We start from the raw sequence: 19,598 nt of genomic DNA on the forward strand, positions 1-19,598 counted from the left end.
TTTGGCTTCTCTCGTTAAAGGCAGAGAATGGCATTTGGGTGCAAAGTCTTTATTTGTAAGCCATCAAGATACTGCTTCATTTTGACTTTAAAAAACCATATGCTCTTAGAGGAAAACATAGGGAAAACACTCTTTGACATAAACCACAGCAAGATCTTTTTTGACCCACCTCCTAGAGTAATGGAAATAAAAACAAAAATAAACAATTGGGACTTAATTAAACTTAAATCTTTTGCACAGCAAAGGAAACCATAAACAAGACAAAAAGACAACCCTCAGAATGGGAGAAAATATTGGCAAATGAAACAACAGACAAAGGATTAATCTCCAAAGTATACAAACAGTTCACGGAGCTCAATATCAAAAAAACAAACAATCTAGTTAAAAACTGGGCAGAAGACCTAAATAGACATTTCACCAAAGAAGACATACATATGGCCAAGAGGCACATGAAAAGATGCTCAACATCACTAATTATTAGAGAAATGCAAATCAAAACTACAATGAGGTATCAGTTCACACCGGTCAGAATGGCCAGCATCAAAAAATCTAGGAACAATAAATGCTGGAGGGCTTCCCTGGTGGCGCAGTGGTTGAGAATCTGCCTGCCGATGCAGGTGGCACAGGTTCGAGCCCTGGTCCGGGAAGATCCCACATGCCGCGAAGCAACTAAGCCCGTGTGCCACAACTACTGAGCCTGCACTCTACAGCCCGCAAGCCACAACTCCTGAAGCCCATGAGCCACAACTACTGAAGCCCGCATGCCTAGAGCCCGTGCTCCACAACAAGAGAAGCCACTGCGATGAGAAGCCCGCGCACCTCAACGAAGAGTAGCCCCCGCTTGCCACAACTAGAGAAAGCCCACGTGCAGCAATGAAGACCCAATGCAGCCAAAAATAAATAAATAAATAAAATTTTAAAAATAATAATATAAATAAATAAATGATGGAAAGGGTGTGGTGACAAGGGAACACTCCTGCACAGTTGGTGGGAATGTAAATTGATACAACCACTATGGAGAACAGTACGGAGGTTCCTTAAACTAAAAATAGAACCACCATTGAACCAGCAATCCCACTACTGGGCATATATCCTGAGAAGACCATAATTCAAAAAGAGACATGTACCACAATGTTCATTGCAGCACTATTTACAATAGCCAGGACACGGAAGGAACCTAAATGTCCATCGACAGATGAATGGGTAAAGAATATATATATACAGTGTATAAAAATATATACAGTGGAATATTACTCAGCCATAAAAAGAAATGAAATTGAGTTATTTGTAGTGAGGTGGATGGACCTAGAGTCCATCATACAGAGTGAAGTTAAGTCAGAAAGAGAAAAACAAATACCGTATGCTAACGCGTATATATAGAATCTAAAAAAAAAAATGGTACTGATGGACCTAGTTGCAGGCCAGGAATAAAGATGTAGACATGGAGAATGGACTTGAGGACACAGGCTGGGAGGGGGAAGCTGGGGCAAAGTGAGAGTAGCATTGACATATGTACACTGCTGAATGTAAAATAGATAGCTAGTGGGAAGCAGCAGCATAGCACAGGGAGATCAGCTCGGTGCTTTGCGATGACCTAGAGGGGTGGGATAGGGAGGGTGGGAGGGAGGCTCAAGAGGGAGGGTTATGGGGACGTGTATGCATATGGCTGATTCGCTTTGTTGTGCAACAGAAAGTAACACAGTATTGTGAAGCAATTATACTCCAATAACAATCTATTAAAAGAAAACAAAACCGTATGCTATGGTTTTTTTTTTTTTTTTTTTTTTTTTTCTTTTTGCGGTATGCGGGCCTCTCACTGTTGTGGCCTCTCCCGTTGCAGAGCACAGGCTCCGGATGCGCAGGCTCAGCGGCCATGGCTCACGGGCCCAGCCGCTCCGCGGCATATGGGATCCTCCCAGACCGGGGCACGAACCCGTATCCCCTGCATCGGCAGGCGGACTCTCAACCACTGCGCCACCAGGGAGGCCCTATGGTTTTGTTTTTTAATCCACTTTATACAAAGTATTCCTTGGGATTAAAATTTCTCTTAGTATTTGATCTAGACTCACAGGTGACTTTTCCCTCCCTCTTTTTTGGAGATGTTTGGAGCTCTCATCTCATGCTTATCTACCCCTGAATGGTCCTAAGTAGGGAAAAGAACTTTTTCCCATTATGAAACCATCGAAGAGTTTTGTTTTCATGTTAGCAAGTGAAAAGTTGTACTTTTCAATGCAGCTTTTTAAGACCTTTCCAAAAAAAGTATTTTGAGAGGGAATATAATTTTTAAATAATAACTGAATAATTTGAAAATTACTTTGCAGTGAACATCAAATGTCACAGGTAGTCAGAGAGTCTCTGCCTCTGTTTTCATTGATACTCGTTACTGTGTCAAGTTTACTGTTTCTTGATATGAAGAGCTCAGCTTAGACGTCCTCTCCTCAAAGAGGCTTTCCTGATTACCTCCTTGAAAGTAGGTCTTAGGGAATCCCTGGTGGGCCAGTGATTAGGACTCCGAGCTCTCATTGCCAAGGGCTGGGGTTCGATCCCTGGTTGGGGAACTAAAATCCCACAAGGCAGGTGGCACGGCCGAAAAAAAAAAAAAATGAAAGTAGGTCTTAAGTCACCGTCACATCATTTTTTTTCTTTTTTTAAAAAATGTATTTATTTTATTTATTTATTTTTGGCTGCGTTGGGTCTTCGTTGCTGCCCGCGGGCCTTCTCTAGTTGTGGCGAGCGGGGGCTACTCTTCATTGTGGTGCGTGGACTTCTCATTGCGGTGGCTTCTCTCATTGTGGAGCACGGGCTCTAGGTGCGCGGGCTTCAGTAGTTGTGGCTCACGGGCTTCAGTAGTTGTGGCTCATGGGCTTAGTTGCTCCGCGGCATGTGGGATCTTCCTGGACCAGGGCTCGAACCCATGTCCCCTGCATCGGCAGGCAGATTCTTAACCACTGCGCCACCAGGGAAGCCACCGTCACATCATTTTTAAGAACTCTTTGCAGAGTAAATACTTAACCACTATCTACAAGTTCTTTGTTTTCTATTTTCTGTCTCCCCCTCCTAGATCATGGGCACCTTGAAAGCAAGAATCTTATGTCTTATTTCCTGAGTATCAACGCAGTGTCTGGCATAGAGCAGGCACTCAAGAAGGAATGAAGGAATGAAAGAATGAATGAATGTATGAATGAGTAATGAATGAATGAACATCTGAGCTGTGTTCTCTTTTCCAAGGTCCATGTTTCTGCTTCCAACGAATAGGTCTTCTGCTGTATTTCCCTTTTAAAACACCAGGACTGTTGTAGGACAGGAATGGAGCACGGAGGTGAAATTGGGTGGCAGAAAGCACCTCTCATAGCCAGTTCCCAGTACTCCTAAGGAGGTTTTGAAGATGAGGATGACATGGTCAGATTCACGTCTAGAGACATGACGTTTAATCATGGCATTCGTTGTGACGTAGGCAGTGGCAAGAGATCTGTTTCTGAAAACAGCACTGAAGTTTGTGAAGGATGTACTTTTATTGATTAGCAAGGACTCCAGGTTAGCCCTATGTGAATGGCACTCCCGCTCACATCCTGAGGTTCTTTCTTAAGGGAAAGAGAATGGTGTGGAATGACACCCAACATGACAAGAGTGAGAGAACGTTGCAAACGGGCATGTCACCTAGCATGTCTACCGTGGCAGGGAAAGACTAAGGATTGCCATCTTAGAAAGAAATGGTAGCAGCGAGGAGGTTGGCCTGAAACCGTGTCTGTCAGGACATTTTCAGTCATAGGTGCCAGAAAGCCCCATGAAACTGGCGTACGCAAACTGCCGAAAGGGACGGTCCATGCGTGTGTCAGATTCAGGCATGGCGGCATACAGCGGGATGTGATAGGGACTCTGCATCTCTCAGCTCAGCTGGTTCCGACCACTCCACTCGGGTCGTCAGGCCACTCCTGAAATCACTCACTCTCGTGGGGGGACATGATGTACTGAGTGGTCAGGACCAAGTCACATGCCCACTGCTGGAGGATCCACAGGGGCCAAGAGTGGGTGGGGGTCTTTCTCTAGAAAGAAGTGGACTGCCCTGGCCTGAAGAGGAAGGGCTGCCGGACAGGCAGTGCCTGCCACAGCCAGGTGAAGCCCAGAGGCCAGGCCAGGATGTAGGGAGTCATTGCAGCTGCCGGGAGAAGCCAGGAGGGGGGACCCTGCCTGGAGCGGAGGAATGAAGGATGGGGAGCCATTGTGGAAGCAGAGTCGGGAGGGCATGGGACATAATTAACTGTGGGGCGGGGAGGGGGTGGAGAGCAAGAGGAGTCTGGGTTTGCAGCCCGAATGACTAAGAAGACCGGGATGCTTCTGTTTGGAATGAGGAGTGTTACGGAAAGAGCGGGTCTGGGAGACGGGTGGGGAGCCTGGTTCTACACGAGCTCAAGTTGAGGCTCCCGGTGAGGGTCAGAGATGCACAGAAGCCACGCTCGCAAGAGGCTCCAAGACCAAATTTCCCCTTCAGAGCCACCTTCCAGGTGGGGGGGACGGATCAGAGTCTGTTCAACTGAGTGGGAGTGGATCGGGCATTTTTTTTTGTTTGTTTTGAATTCGTGTATTATTTTCCTTGGTTCTCATGAATCATCTTGGTCTTGTTCAAAAAATCGTGTTTCAGCGGAGAGTGGCTGCTCCAGCGTTCGTCCGGTTACAAGTCCATGTAGCCTGTCCTCACGGTCAGCTAGAGGTGGGAAAGGAAGGTCTGGGGCTCTGCAAAGAGGAGCCGGGGCTAGAAAGGCTCGTTGGGTAGACGTCTGTCTGCAGGGGTGAGTGTAGCGCTTTGGGATGGATGAGATCACCGAGGAGAGAAAGAGCCCAGGGCATGGAGATGAGAGCAGAAAATGGATGAGGAAGCAACGCAGGAGCTGCCAGGAAGAGAACAAGGGGCCCCACCCAGGAGAGCCAAGGGGAGGCAATTTAAGGAAGGCAGTTGGCCCCCCAGAGTCAGTGATGCGGGATATATTTGGCAGTTTAAGAGAAAAGCGTCGAAAGAGCAAGGAGGACAGGATGCGCAGAGGTGAGGGGTGAACGGGGCGGTAACAGGAGGGGCGAGCGGCCGTCATCTCGAACTTCCTTTGAGACGTTTGATGGTTACGTGATTTCAACAGCAGGTACCGTCCCTATGTTGCAAGCTCAGGGCTTATTGTATTTGGCGCCCGGCGGCAAACACTGTGCGCAGAGAGCTCACTGGATACTCTCAGCACCCCTTCGACGTGGGTACCGTTTTCATCCCCAGATTACCGATGGGAAGGCTGAGGCTTCGGAGGATGGGTGTCACTTGGCCAGGCTCACACGCCAGTGAGTGGTGGCACCAGACCCAGAAGGCCAGTCTCTCTCACTCGGGAGCCTCTGCCCTAGAAAGCAGGAGGTGCATAATAATGTGTAGACGCTGGTGGAATTGAGCAGCTTTGGGAACTTTGATGTTGCTTTTCATGTTTGTTTTGCTTTGTCTACTTTTTTAGGGAAACGGCAAACGGAGGTGCTCATAACCCAAAGGGAAGGGGATCCAGTGAAGGGAGATAAGAGTTGAGGGAGCCGATGGGTGCTGGGAGGGAGTCCCTGGGGAGCAGAGGGCAGGCCTCGAGGCCAGGTGGATGGGTTCACTTATAACAGGGAGACCCGTTACCTCCTCCGACGTAGAGAGAAAAGAGCCGAGTGTGGAGATGGGAAAGAAAGTGAGCTTGATCTTCTCAGCAAGATAGAAGGCAAAATCTTCTACTAAAACAGAGAGGAAAAGTTGGGAGAATTAAAAATATTGGCACAGTTGCCATAGAAATGTCTATGGGTATGAACAAAATATGAGTAAAAAGAAGTCGGAGCAGCATGACTCAGGTGAGATGAGCGGGTGTAAACACACAGCACCTGGCACGGGGGTTGGCAGCTGAGGGGCTGTGGGGGAAAAGGTCAGGATGCTCCCAGGGGGGCCTGAGAAGGAGGAGGGGCAGAACAGTACCTCTGAACCTCACTTTGTCAAGTCCCTCATCACTAATACCAGCTCACTCATTAAAGTCACCCTTTTAGGGAACCAGATCGTGCCAGCTTTAAGGGTCTCATTCAGTCCAATCCTGCAGGTGGAGATCCACCCATTTCACAGACACAAGGACTGAGGCTGGCAACGGTGAACGAGCGTGCTGCGGTTGGTGTTCTCCAGGCTGCATGTGGGTTCGGGACCTGGGCAGTGGGCATCCCAGCTGTGGCCAGAGAAGGGCGGACTGCTGTTAGTAAGTGGCAGAGCCAGGACTCAAACCAGGAGGCCTGGTTCCAGCCTGTGGCCCCTTCCACCCACCACGTGGGCACTAGCGGTGGGAACTGAAGGGGAGCAGGACAGCCAGAGGCCACGTCCTCACCTAGTGAGGAGCCGAAAGAGTCTGAGCTTTGGAATTCACTGCTTTGAGTAAAAGCAAATTCTGGGCCCCAGGCTCACGTGGGCCCAGGATGGACCTGCCTTCTCAGGCGTGGCTGGCTTTCTTTGTCCCTGCACACTCACTACCCCACCTCAAGTCACCACTCCTACCCACTGCTAGCGGGACACCAGCGTCCTCTCAGAGCTCTGTGTCACCTAAATGCATGGTGACGCTAATGTCACCATTTCATTTCATGAATTTCATTTCATCCGCTGAAAATTTTTGGCTGGAAGAGACCACGCAGGCTTTCTTCCACCTAATAAGAGAGCATCTCGGAGTAGCAAGTTGAAAAAGACATTACAATTCATTAAAAGCTTACTCTTCTGAACACTCCCAGTGAGGAAGAGCCACTCAGAATTTGTGAGAAACCTAATTTATAGACCCAGTGTCAGGAAATGGAATTGTTAACAATTAGCAACTGTGTGTTACCGGGACCCAGCAGTGGGTGTAGAGCTAAGGATGATCAGGGCTCCACCCTCCTCAGCAAGCCACTCAACCTCTCTGAGCCTCAGTTTCCTTATCTGTGAAATGGAGAGCATCACCATCTGTTGGTGTTGTGGGAATGATAAAGTTTATGCATGTAAATGGCATCTTGTGACTACATTATCCTGCCTACATTTGACCAGATCAGCAAACCCTTCTTTACTTTAAAAAAAAAAAAAGTCTGCGAAACTGAGCAATAAAAGTTAAGCACAGGGATTCCCTGGTGGCGCAGTGGTTGACAGTCCACCTGCCGATGCAGGGGACACGGGTTCATGCCCCGGTCCGGGAAGGTCCCACATGCCGCGGAGCGGCTGGGCCTGTGAGCCATGGCCGCTGAGCCTGCGCGTCCGTCCAGAGCCTGTGCTCCGCAACGGGAGAGGCCACAACAGTGAGAGGCCCGCGTACCGCAAAAAAAAAAAAAAAAAAAAAAGTTAAGCACAAACAGAGATAATGGGAAACAGCTTCTTAAAGCTCACCTCCCCAGCCACTGACTGCTCCTTCACTGCTACGTACCCTGTCGTTTCTAAAGATGTCTTACACTCCATTATCGAGCGCCCTGTATTCTGTGCTCTTTTCTCTTCCAGCATCATTACTTTGTACAATTCTTCCCCCATTTCTGCATCATCCTCCGAACTGTCATTCCCCGGGGAGCATGCTAATTTACCCTGGTCTAGCACAGAACACAGTGAGGAATATTCCCCATCTTCACGGCGCAGGGTTGGCCTGAGCCCAACCACTTCTGAATCAGGAGAGGCCAACTGATGGCTTCTTGCCGAGGCCACTGAACCTGGCTGCCCATCAGTCATGGTGGCTGCTTGTTAAAAATGCAGATTCCTGGGCCTGCTCCTGGATGCTTGGGATTAATAAGTCTGGACTGGGGCTCAGGAATGGGTATTTTTACAAAGCATCCCAGGTGGCTGATGGTTTGGGGGCCACCCTATAGGCCCACCCCCAAAATTCAAGTTTAGATTTCAAGTAAGCTGGGGAGAAATCAGTAAAGCTCAGGAATTAACTCAGGGTCACCAGTGACACTTCAAAAGCCTCTCCCATTTAACAGCTGGGATAAATGGAGACAAGGATGGAGACAGATGAGGAGAGAGCTGGGAGCTTAGAGCAAAACCCAGGATCCCTGAATCCCATTCCTTTCTCCACCTGTCTCCCCGCAGCCATCACCATCACAACATACCTGCCCATCAGAATTCCTTCTTCTGGGGTGCAATGCAGTGAGGACAATGTTGTGACTTTAAAACATAAAAGAACAATCACACACACACACACACACACACACACACACACATACACACACAAAAGATCTACCCTTGATGAGCTGCGGCAGAATCTGTTAACAGCTCTGTCAGAAGACCCAGCAAAGCTAAAAGCATCCTCTGGGCTTTGATGTCTTGACAAGATGCTTCCTTTGAAAATTCAGAGACGGTCCGTTATTTCCTCTGACAGCCCCAGTGAAAAGCTCTGAAATCAGAGGTGGCGTCCCGCCAGAGCCTGAAGGTGTGATTCCTTGAGAGTGGCACGTGTGCCTGCCCCCCCTCCCCCGAGGGCCCCAGGCTCCTCCACCAACTCCAACCTCTGACCCCCCTCGGACTGGAGACCCCGGCCACAGGGGGCCTCTGCGGTCTGACTCTTCACCTCCCCCAGAGCCTCCCTAGGGAGGTCAAGGCCTGGACATTTCCCTCATCTGACAGCCAGGCTATGTGCAAGCCACCTCGCAAAGAGTTTCCAGGGGCTGATTTGACAGTTTGACCCATTTTTCCTCCCCCTGAGGGCCACAGGTCACTCCCAGGAAAGGTCAGGAAATGCTAGTGCCCTGTGTCTGGAAATGAGCAGAGTGGGGAGGAGGGAGACCAAGGGGATGACAGCGGGAAAGTGCTGACCTGGAGAGCCTTCCACCCATGCAGTGTTATCCTTACCTAGGAGTTTGTTAGAAATGCAGAATGTCAGTCCCACCCCAGACTTACTGAATCCAAATCTGTATTTTAACAAGATCACCGGGCGATTTGTCTACACTTAAAGAGCTGTATCCCAACTCTACTGCTCCAGGCTGTGTGACCATGGCCACGCTCCTTAACCTCTCTGAGCTTCAGCGTCTACACAGGGTTTTTGAGAAATGAAACACTTAGCACTCGGCACATACTAAGCTTTCAGTGAATGTTCGCCATCATTGTTATCGGGGAAATGATTAAGGGAGAATCCGTTTTGCCACATTTAAACCCAAATTATCCAGCCACTCCTTGGTGGAGAAGGAAGTCCAAACTGAACGGGAGATAGTTCCAAATACAAAGTGAAGAGCCCTCAACATCTACTTAAAGAGCAAACCTAAAGACTGGAGAGAGGGATGTGTCTTAGCAGCCTGACCCTCACTATTGAACCTGAGGTTAAAGATGATTATTCATCTGTTTGGCTTGGGGATTACCTTCATTACTGTGCCTTCTTTTCCTGTCATCCCCACCCCCCAAACTTATCTCCCAGACCCTGCTGCTTCCATGATCCTGCCTAAAAGGCCTTGCCACTCCTTCACCAGCAGAATGAAATCCTACCTCCTTAGCATGGCATTCAAGGCCCTTCACAATCTAGCCCAACCTGACTTGTCAGCCACCTCTGGGCGGCCCTCACGCCTGCCCTTTAGCCTCAGTCCTTGTCATTCCTCGGCTATTTCCTTGCTGTTGCTGTGTCCTCTGCCTGGCAGTACTCTGTTCCTCTACTTGGAGTCACTTCCCTTCTCTCTACCCGGCAGGATCCAACTCCGCCTTTGGAGCCCTGTTTACCCAGGGAGGCTGTGCAGTGTGCAGAGAGAACGGCTGCAGCTTGAGTGGACTTTGTTTAAATCCCACCTCTGCCACGAACTAGTCACGTGACCTTGGGCAAGGCAATTATCCTCCCTGGCCTGGGTTCTCTCTTCCATCAATTGAGGCTAATGACCACTGCTTTGCAGGGTTGTTATGAGGGTTCATCAACAAAGTAGGGAAATTTTCAATTAATCATAGTCAAGGCCGTTTTCTTTTAAGAAGAAAGTTACCTCCCCTGTGAAGCCTTTAGCATCCTTTTCCCGCCTGTCCTACACAATTAAGTTTGGCCTCCTCTGTGTTTCATAAACTCTTTCTCCTTCTTGTCTCTGCAATGTCTGAATGCTCCAGTGAGGCTTTCTCACAGAAGGAGTCCCTGACCTCTCTGCTTAAGATCACAGGCTGCCCCATACTACCCAAAGCAATCTACAGATTTAATGTGCTCCCTATCAAATTACCCGTGGCATTTTGCACAGCACTAGAACAAATAATCCTAAAATTTATATGGAACCACAAAAGACCCAGAATTGCCAAAGCAATCCTGAGGAGAAAGAACAAAGCAGGAGGCATAACCCTCCCAGACTTCATACTATACTACAAAGCTACAGTAATCAAAACAGCATGGTATTGGCACTAAAACAGACATAGGGATCAATGGAACAGAATAGAAAGCCCAGAAGTAAGCCCACATATGTATGTTCAATTAATCTTTGACAAAGGAGGCAAGAATATAGAACGAAAAAAAACCCATCTCTTCAGCAAGCGGTGTTGGGAAATTTGGACAGCCTCATGTAATTCAATGAAGTTAGAATACACCCTCATACCATACACAAAAATAAACTCAAAATGGCTTAAAGACTTAAATATAAGATATGACAGGGACTTCCCTGGTGGTCCAGTGGTTAAGACTCCATGCTCCCAATGCAGGAGGCCCGGGTTCAATCCCTGGTCAAGGAACCAGATCCCACATGCTGCAACTAAGAGTTCGTATGCCACAACTAAGAGCCCACACACCTCAACTTAGAGTCCGCATGCTGCAGTGAAGATCCAGCGTGCCACAACTAAAAGATCCGACATGCTGCAACAAAGATCCCATGTGCCGCAGCTGAAAAAGATCCTGTGTACCACAACAAAGATCCCACACATGGTAATGAAGATCCCACATGCTGCAACTAAGACTTGGCTCAGCCAAATAAATAAATAAATATTAAAGTTTTTTTTTAAAAAAAGACATGACACCATAAAACTCTGAGAAGAGAACATAGACAAGACATTTTCTGACATAAATCTGACCAATGTTTTCTTAGGTCGGTCTCCCAAGGCAATAGAAATAAAAGCAAAAATAAACAAGTGGGACCTCATCAAACTTATAAGCTTTTGCACAGCAAAGGAAACCATAAACAAAACAAAGACAACCTAAAGACTGAGAGAAAATATTTTCAAATGATGCAACCAACAAGGGCTTAATTTCCAAAATATACAAACAGCTCATACAACTCAATATTGAGAAGACACACAATCCAATTGAAAAATGGGCAGAAATATGGGGATATATGTATATGTATGGCTGATAACTTTGTTATAAATCAGAAACTAACACACCACTGTAAAGCAATAAAGATGTTTAAAAAAATAATTTTAAAAATTAAATTAAATTTAAAAAAAGAAAGAAAAAATGGGCAGAAGACCTAAATAGACATTTCCCCAAAAAAGGCATACAGATGGCCAACAGGAACATGAAAAGATGCTTAACATCACTAATTATTAGAGAAATGCAAATCAAAACTACAATGAGGTACCACCTCACATCAATCAGAATGGCCATCATCAAAATGTCTACAAATAACAAAGTCTGGAGAGGGTATGGAGAAAAGGGAACCCTCCTACACTGTTGGTGAGAATAAGTTGGTGCAGCCACTATGGAAAACAGTATGGAGGTTCCTCAAAAAACTAAAAGTAGAGCTGCCATATGATCCTGCAATCCCACTCCTGGGCATATATCTGGAGAAAACCATAATTTGAAAAGATACATGCACCCCAATATTCATTGCAGCATTATTCACAATAGCCAAGACATGGAAGCAACCTAAATGTCCATTGACAGATGAATGGATAAAGAAGATATGGTACATATATACAATGGAATACTACTCAGCCATGAAAAAGAATGAAATAATGCCATTATCAGCTACATGGATGGACCTAGAGATTATCATACTAAGTGAAATAAGTCGGAAAGAGAAAGACAAATACCATATGATATCACTTATGTGTGGAATCTAAAATATGACACAAATGAGCTTATCTAGGAAACAGAAACAGACTCACAGATGTAGAGAACAGACTTATGGTCGCCAAGCGGGAGGGGGCATAGGGGAGGGATGGATTGGGAGTTTGGGGTTAGCAAATGCAAACTATTATATATAGAATGGATAAACAACAAGGTCCTACTGTATAGCACAGGGAACTATATTCAATATCCTGTGATAAACCATAATGGAAAAGAATATATATATACACACACATACACACACATAACTGAATCACTTTGCTGTACAGTAGAAAGTAACACAACATTGTAAATCAACTACACTTCAATAAGATAAAATAATCATAGGTCACCCCACTTCCCACCCCATCCTCTTCGCTGCTTGACTTTTCTCCTTTGTGCTTATCAGTGTTGGCTTCTGCTTGTTTATTCGTGTGAATGTGAGCTCCACAAGAGCAGAGATTCCTGCCTGCTCACTCCTGCATCCTCAGCACCAACAAATGTGTCTGGCACTCATAGGCTCTCGGACAGGATTTGAAGACTGCACGTGAAAATCATTGTGTGCCATCCAGGGGTATTCAGATGGCCCTGCCCTGCCCAGCTGTGAAGGGCTAAATTGTGTCCCCACCCAAATTCATATGTTGGAATCCCAACCCTCAGAATGTGGCTATATTAGGAGATAAGGTTTTTAAAGAGGAGATTAAGTCACCTTAAATGAAGTCCTCAGCGTGGGCCCTAGTCCAGTCTGACTGGTGTCCTCGTAAGAAGAGGAGATTAGAGATAGGCACACACGGAAGGGAGACCATGTGAGGACATGGTGAGAAGGGGTCCATCTGCAGCCAAGGGGGGAGGCTTCAGAAGAAACGAACCCTGCAGACATCTTGGTCCCGGACTTCTAGCCTCCAGAACCATGAGAAATAAATTTTTGTGGTTTAAGCCACCCAGTCTGTGCACTTTGTAATGGCAGCCCGAGCTGACTAATACACCAGCTGTGAACTCCTTGAGGACAAGACCCATGGTTTCTTCATCTTTGTATGCCCCGTATCCACAGGGTTCTGGCCCAAACCCATACTCAGTAAATAGGGTTCTAATCGAATTGCATTCCACTCACAACAGGAAGAGTGACGACTGAAGAAGCGCCAAGTGGTGAAGGGAGAGCCCTACACAGACATCCAGGAATGAGTTGTTCATAATTGTCTATACAGGTTGGCCATTTTCCTTATATATCATATATTCCAAGGTGGTGTCATTTCTTACTCGTTGGGGTTTCTTTGTGGCACATAATAAATACCGTAGTGGATAAAAGGAAAATCCAGTCAATCGGGGCTTCCCTGGTGGCTCAGTGGTTAAGAATCCGCCTGCCAATGCAGCGGACACAGGTTCAAGCCCTGGTCCGGGAAGGTCCCACATGCTGCGGAGCAACTAAGCCCGTGCGCCACAACTACTGAGCCTGTGCTCTAGAGCCCATAAGCCACAACTACTGAGCCCGTATGCCACAACTACTGAGCCTGTGCTCTAGAGCCCACGAGCCACAACTACTGAGCCCACATGCCACAACTACTGAAGCCCATGCGCCTAGAGCCCGTGCTCCGCAACAAGAGAAGCCATCGCAGTGAGAAGCCCACACACCACAATGAAGAGTAGCCCCCGCTCACCACAACTAGAGAAAGCCCGCGCACAGCAACAAAGACCCAACACAGCCAAAAATAAATAAATAAATTTTTTTTTTTTAAATCCAGTCAATCGCAAAAACAGGCAAAGGAGGCAAGAGTCTGTACTTGGTGTTTGGGTTCCTTCTCCGTGTAACACGTACGTGTGACGCTCTTAGTTGTCCTGTGAGGCGTGGGATTCAAGACAGAAAGAGGCGTGATGGAGAAGAGTCATAGAGGAAGGAAACTTCTCACCTCTCCTCTCCTTCTGGGCACCAGGATCTTAAACACAATGGTGTTTAGTTCCAATCTGCTCGGGCCACGCCCCCCAAGGGCAGGGATTGCCTCTGAGGCTCCCCACCTCCCGCTGGGCCCTCAGCACAGTGGCTGGAGCAGCCTGGGGACCACTCGGTGCTGCTTTGAAGTGGAGTGTTTTCAGGTTGGTACAGAATGTGCCTGCATGCAGTTCAGACCCGCTGGGAAACTGGCCCAGGGCGAGGCCCGCGACATGAAACCGGTCTCTGGGATACTCACCACCCACCATGGAAGGGACTGTGTCGGAGTTTTAACGTGCATTTTATTCATGCATTCATTTGTTTTTTTATGTTTGCTAACTTGGGCAAGTGTACACCTGAACCTGAAGACTTGGCCAGAAATATGCAGCTTTCACGCCAGCGAGTAGCAGGCCTCGTGGCGCTGGTCCCCTCACTGGTGGCTCACAGACTTTCAGAAAGACAGACGCCAAGTCTCTACTGCTCTGCAGACACTCACCCCCTTGTGCTCGGATTATTCTTCCAAGGGCAGTGGTTCTTGCAGCTTCACTGGGGGGACCTTGGGAGAGGAATTCTTCAAAGGCTCACTGTTTTCTGAGCCCTCCCCACCCTTCTCTTTCCTTCCTTCATCTTCCCTTCTTTTTAATCTGCTGTGGTTTGCATCCCTGGTTGCCAAATATGTTTTAGAATATACTGTCTATTCTGAACCACAGTTCTTAGAACATCAAAAAGCTTTTAGGATATTTCACCATAAATTTGGCTCATTTCTTGGCCTCACTTGTCAACGGATTTAAATAATTCCAGATAAAGGAGTTTCTGTGAAAAAAGTCTCTTCTCTCCCCTGCACCTATTCCTGCCCAATTTCTTTGTTCTGCAAAAGAAAAGTCGTCTTCTGCTGCCTCTCTTTTAAAAAGCATAATTCAAAGGGCCAGGCCTCTTGGATAGGGGGCACAGATTTGGCCACATTCTGCTACGTCAGTGGTAACCCCTACAGAACTGTAGGACCCCCTTTCCCTGACCGAGTTCCTCCGCTCATAGAAGCCTTCGTGCACACTCACACACATTCACACGTGCACACACACACGTGCACATACGTGCAGATGCAGGCTTATGCGCATGCACACACAACACATGCAACATGTGTGCACGTACGTGCAACTGCAGGCATGTTCGTGTGCACGCGCACACACGTGCAATGTACATGCACGCAATACACATGCACGCACCCACATCACTGAGCATCCACGAGAGATGTTCCCGTACATCACTGGTCTGCATCAGCAGCAGTTGCCTCAGGGTAGCCACTCTGCAGTTAATTTAACATTCAACCAATCTTTATGGAAAGCATACTGTGGACCAAATACTGCTCTAGGTTCCGGGGAAATCACAGTGAAGAGTTCCTGCCTTTGTGGAGTTTATATTCTAGAACAGCGCTGTCCGGTAGAACATCCCTCAGTGAGAGCGATGTCCCGCATTGTTTAATACAATAGCCACCAGCCACGTGTGACCACTGAGCACTCGAAATGTGCCTGGTGCAATTGAAAACGGGATTTTAAATTTTATTTAATTTTAATTAATATAAATTTAAAGAGGCACATGTGGCCAGTGGCTGCTGTATTAGGAGAAAATGGGTAGATACTCTCTCCTGCCTCTTCCTTTAACCACAAAAATATATAAGTAAATTTTGAATATTAAAAAGTGCTATGCAGGGAACTATACTCAATATCTTGTAATAACCTATAACAGAAAAGAATCTGAAAAGGAATATATATATATACTGGGTTGGCCAAAAAATTTGTTTGGGTTTTTCTGTAAGATCTTAGGGAAAAACCCAAACTTTTTGGCTAACCCAATATATATATATATCTCTGTATAACTGAACAATCTTGCTGTACACCTGAAACTAACACAACATTGTAAATCAATTATATTTCAATGACTATATATATATATATATGGTGCTATGAAGAAAGCAAAGCAGGGAGAGAGTGACTGGGGAACTGGGAGAGGCAGTATTTTACATGGAATGGTGGCCAGGAAAGGCCTCTCTGTGGAAGGGTGACTTTCACATGGAGCCGTGAAAACCGAGGAGCTCTAGGGGTGGACTTCCTGGCAAAGGCCCTGTGATGGAAGGAATACGCCTGTTCCAGCAGCCGGAGTGATAGGAGCAAGTGGGGAGGGGAGCGTGGACCAGAACGCGCCGGGGTTGGCGTTCACGCTGATGGGAAGCCGAGAGAGGGCTTCGTGCAGAACAGTGTCCTGGACTGATTCCTATCTTAAAATCTCCCTTTGCATGACTATCATCAAAAAGAATACAAATAACAAATGTTGGCTGGGATATGAAGAAAAGGGAACCCTCATACACTGTTGGTGGGAATGTAAATTGGTGCAGCCACTGTGGAAAATAGTACGGATGTTTCTCAAAAACTAAAAATAGAACTACCATATGACCCAGCAATTCCACTCCTGGGTATATTTCTTAAAAAAAAAAAAAAGTACTAATTTGGAAAGATATATGCACCCCAGGGTTCATAGCAGCATTATTCACAAGAGCCAAGATATGGAAGCAACCTATGTGTCCATCAACAGATAAATGGATAAAGAAGATGTGATACACACACACACACACACACACACACACACACACACACACACACAATGGAATACTACTCAGCCTTAAAAAGAATGAAATTTTACCATTTGCAACACCATGGATGGATTTGAAGGGTATTATGCTCAGTGAAATAAGCCAGACAGAGAAAGGCAATCACAAATCACTTATATGTAGAATCTCAAAAGTACAACGAACTAGTGAGTATAACGAAAAAGAAGCAGACTCACAGATACAGAGAACAAACTAGTGGTTCCCAGTGGGGAGAGGGAAGGGGGAGGGGCAAGATAGGGGGAGAGGATTAAGAGGTACAAACTGTTAGTCAGAAAATAAGCTACAAGGATATATTGTACGCCATGAAGAATACAGCAAATATTTTGTAGTACTATAAATGGAGTATAACTTTTAAAAACTGTGAATCACTACATTATATACCTGTAATTTATATAATATTATACACCAACTATACTTCGATTTTTAAAAAAAACTTTAGAGATTAAAAAATAACATTTAAGTGCTTTTCAGTACCAAAATGAATTTCAAACCATAAATAAAGCCCCTCAAGAAGCAGAAAGAAAATCCCTGTGCTGCTGCTCTGGAGAGGAAGTAAGCAGGAGGCCTGTGGGAGGCTTCCAGACGGGAGATGGAAGTGGTCCGATACTGGGTTTATTTTGAAGACAGAGTCAACAGGATCGCTGATGGACTAATTTGGGGGCGAGGTAAAGAGGATTTTGGCTTGAGTGTGCCATAGAGATGGAGATGAAGAGCTGTAGACATGGTGGGGGGGGCAGGACCCATGTTTGAGGGGGAAAATCAAGAGTCTGATGTTCAGCTAAACATGTCAATTTGGGTGTTGTCAGCAAAAAGACACAGCTGCCCTGTGCTCTGCTGTGCCTATCTCCTGTCCTCACCAGTGCCCTGAGGGACCCTCACCCACTGCTGATGAAATTGCCCAGCATCACTTTGTTATAAAGCAGAAACTAACACACAATTGTAAAGCAATTATACTCCAATAAAGATGTTAAAAAAAAAAAAGAAATTGCCCAGCATGAAAATGCCTCAGAGTGGCTGTTTCTGGGTTCACAGGGGAGGGATGCCCCTCCCCCGAGTCCTACACAGGTTTGTCATCTGACCCCCTAAGCAGATAAGTGGGGCCCCAAGTCCCAGAGGGTTGCTCTTGAAAATAAGTCCATTAATTCTGCCTTGAGCCCTCTCTTCAGTGGAACTCAAACCTAGGCCAGTGGGAGGGATGGGAGAGGATATGCTATCCCCTCCATCCCCTTTCCCCCGGATGTCGTGTCGGCTACCCCTGTTTCCAAACACACAATGAAAGGCCATCCTCTATGGAAGCCCGTGCATTTAGATACTCAGCATGGTCCAGCCCATCACTTCCCCTGTGGGGGTTCTGTTAACATAACCTACCTTATAATAAGCAAATTGTTCCTGTACTCCTAAATTAATATTTGCTTAATGCAATTCCAATCAACATTCTAACAGAATTTTATTTTACAGATGATTCTGATTTATGACAACTGACTTACATTAATAGGTGATCAGAATAACCCAGAATTATTTGGCAAAATAAGAATGATAAAGAGAAACTCACTCTACCAGATGTTAAAACATGCTCTAATCTACAAAAAAAAAATTTAAGTGAAGCATAAGTGTAAGGCTCAAGAGCTAGATAAGAGGTACAGATAACAGATATAGATAACAGATAATCCAGAAACACCCTAGTATATAGAAAAATTTAATGTATGGCCAAGGTGGCTTCACAAATTAGTGAGAAATAAATAACACTATACATGCTATTGAGATAATTGATAACTTTCAAGAAAAATGGTTAGAATTGTATCTCACAGCTTACCCCAAGATCAGTTTGGTTCAAGTCCAGACAAGTTAAATATAAAAAATAAAGCCAAAACACTCTAAGAAAACATAGAATAATAGATCTCAACTATCAAAGCAGGGAATCACCTTCTAAGTGTAAAATCACAATGAAAGAAACCACAAGAGAAAAAGATTGATAAATTTGCCATCTAAAAATAAAAAATTTCTACCTGTAAAACATGAAAAAATACCATATGCAAAATTAAAAGGTAAATGACAGACTGGAAAATTTTTGCAACAAGTATAGAAAGGTACTAATGTTTTTAATATAGAGAGAACTCATAAATTAATAATAAAACCACTGGGCATCACAATATAAAAATGACATAGGGAATTTCCTGGTGGTCCAGTGGGTAAGACCCTGCACTCCCAATGCAGGGGACCCAGGTTCGATCCCTGGTCAGGGAACTAGATCCTAGTTGCATGCTGCAACTAAGAAGTCCGCATGCCACAACTAAAGATTCCGCATGCCACAACTAAGACCCGGCACAGCTGAAATAAATAAATAAATAAATAAATAATTTTTAAAAATAATAATAAAGTATGTTTTTTTAATGGCATAAATCCACAATTCACAAAAGAATACAAATGGCAAGTGAATCTTTGAAAACTGTTCACCCTTATTAGCAATCAAGAGAAGCACCAAAGCATATTAAAGCAGTTTTCCCATACCTAATTGGCCAGGCTTTTTAATGGTAATATTTCATGTAAGCTAAGTGGTGAGTCAGGCACTCGTTCACTGCCGGCGAAAAGGCCAAATGATGCAAAAACTTGGCCATATGAGTCAAGAGAATGTAAAATGTTGACCTCCTTTGACCCAGTGCTTTTACTTCAGAAATAAGGACTAAGGGTATTGACTACAATTTTGTCAAGAAGAGCCAAAAATTAGGAATAAATGTCCAACAAAAATCCAATGGCTAAATACATCATGTATGGTATATCCCTACAATGTAACATCATGCAGCCACTTTTTAATCATGCTTTTGCTCAAAGTTTGTGAAAATGGGAAATGTTCAAGTGAAATAAAGGAACTATGCTATTTAGGGTGATGTTTTTCTTTTTTATACTTTGATGCCTTTTCTGGATTTTCTATCGTGATTTTACCTTTATGGTAATAAATGAAACATTCACATCCATTTTCTAACTCCTATATAAATTCCACTTGCCAGCCCCAGGCAAGCATCTTGCTTCTGATGTACCA

At 45.5% G+C, this 19,598-nt stretch overlaps 1 protein-coding gene across 4 annotated transcripts in view; it reads left to right on the forward strand.

Moving 5' to 3' along the window:
• The window catches only part of ZHX2 (zinc fingers and homeoboxes 2), a 177,558-nt gene that overhangs the window by 140,937 nt on the left and 17,023 nt on the right, over positions 1-19,598 (forward strand). For 2 of the 4 annotated variants that reach the window (XM_060115626.1, XM_060115627.1), the window contains one exon: positions 13,092-13,180. The exons of the other annotated variants lie outside the window; for them this stretch is intronic. The gene's annotated coding sequence lies outside the window, so the exon portion shown is untranslated. The remainder of the gene's footprint in view (positions 1-13,091; positions 13,181-19,598) is intronic. 4 annotated transcript variants of the gene reach the window in all.

This window comes from Mesoplodon densirostris, chromosome 13 (assembly GCF_025265405.1).
Source record: "Mesoplodon densirostris isolate mMesDen1 chromosome 13, mMesDen1 primary haplotype, whole genome shotgun sequence".
NCBI lineage: Eukaryota > Metazoa > Chordata > Mammalia > Artiodactyla > Ziphiidae > Mesoplodon > Mesoplodon densirostris.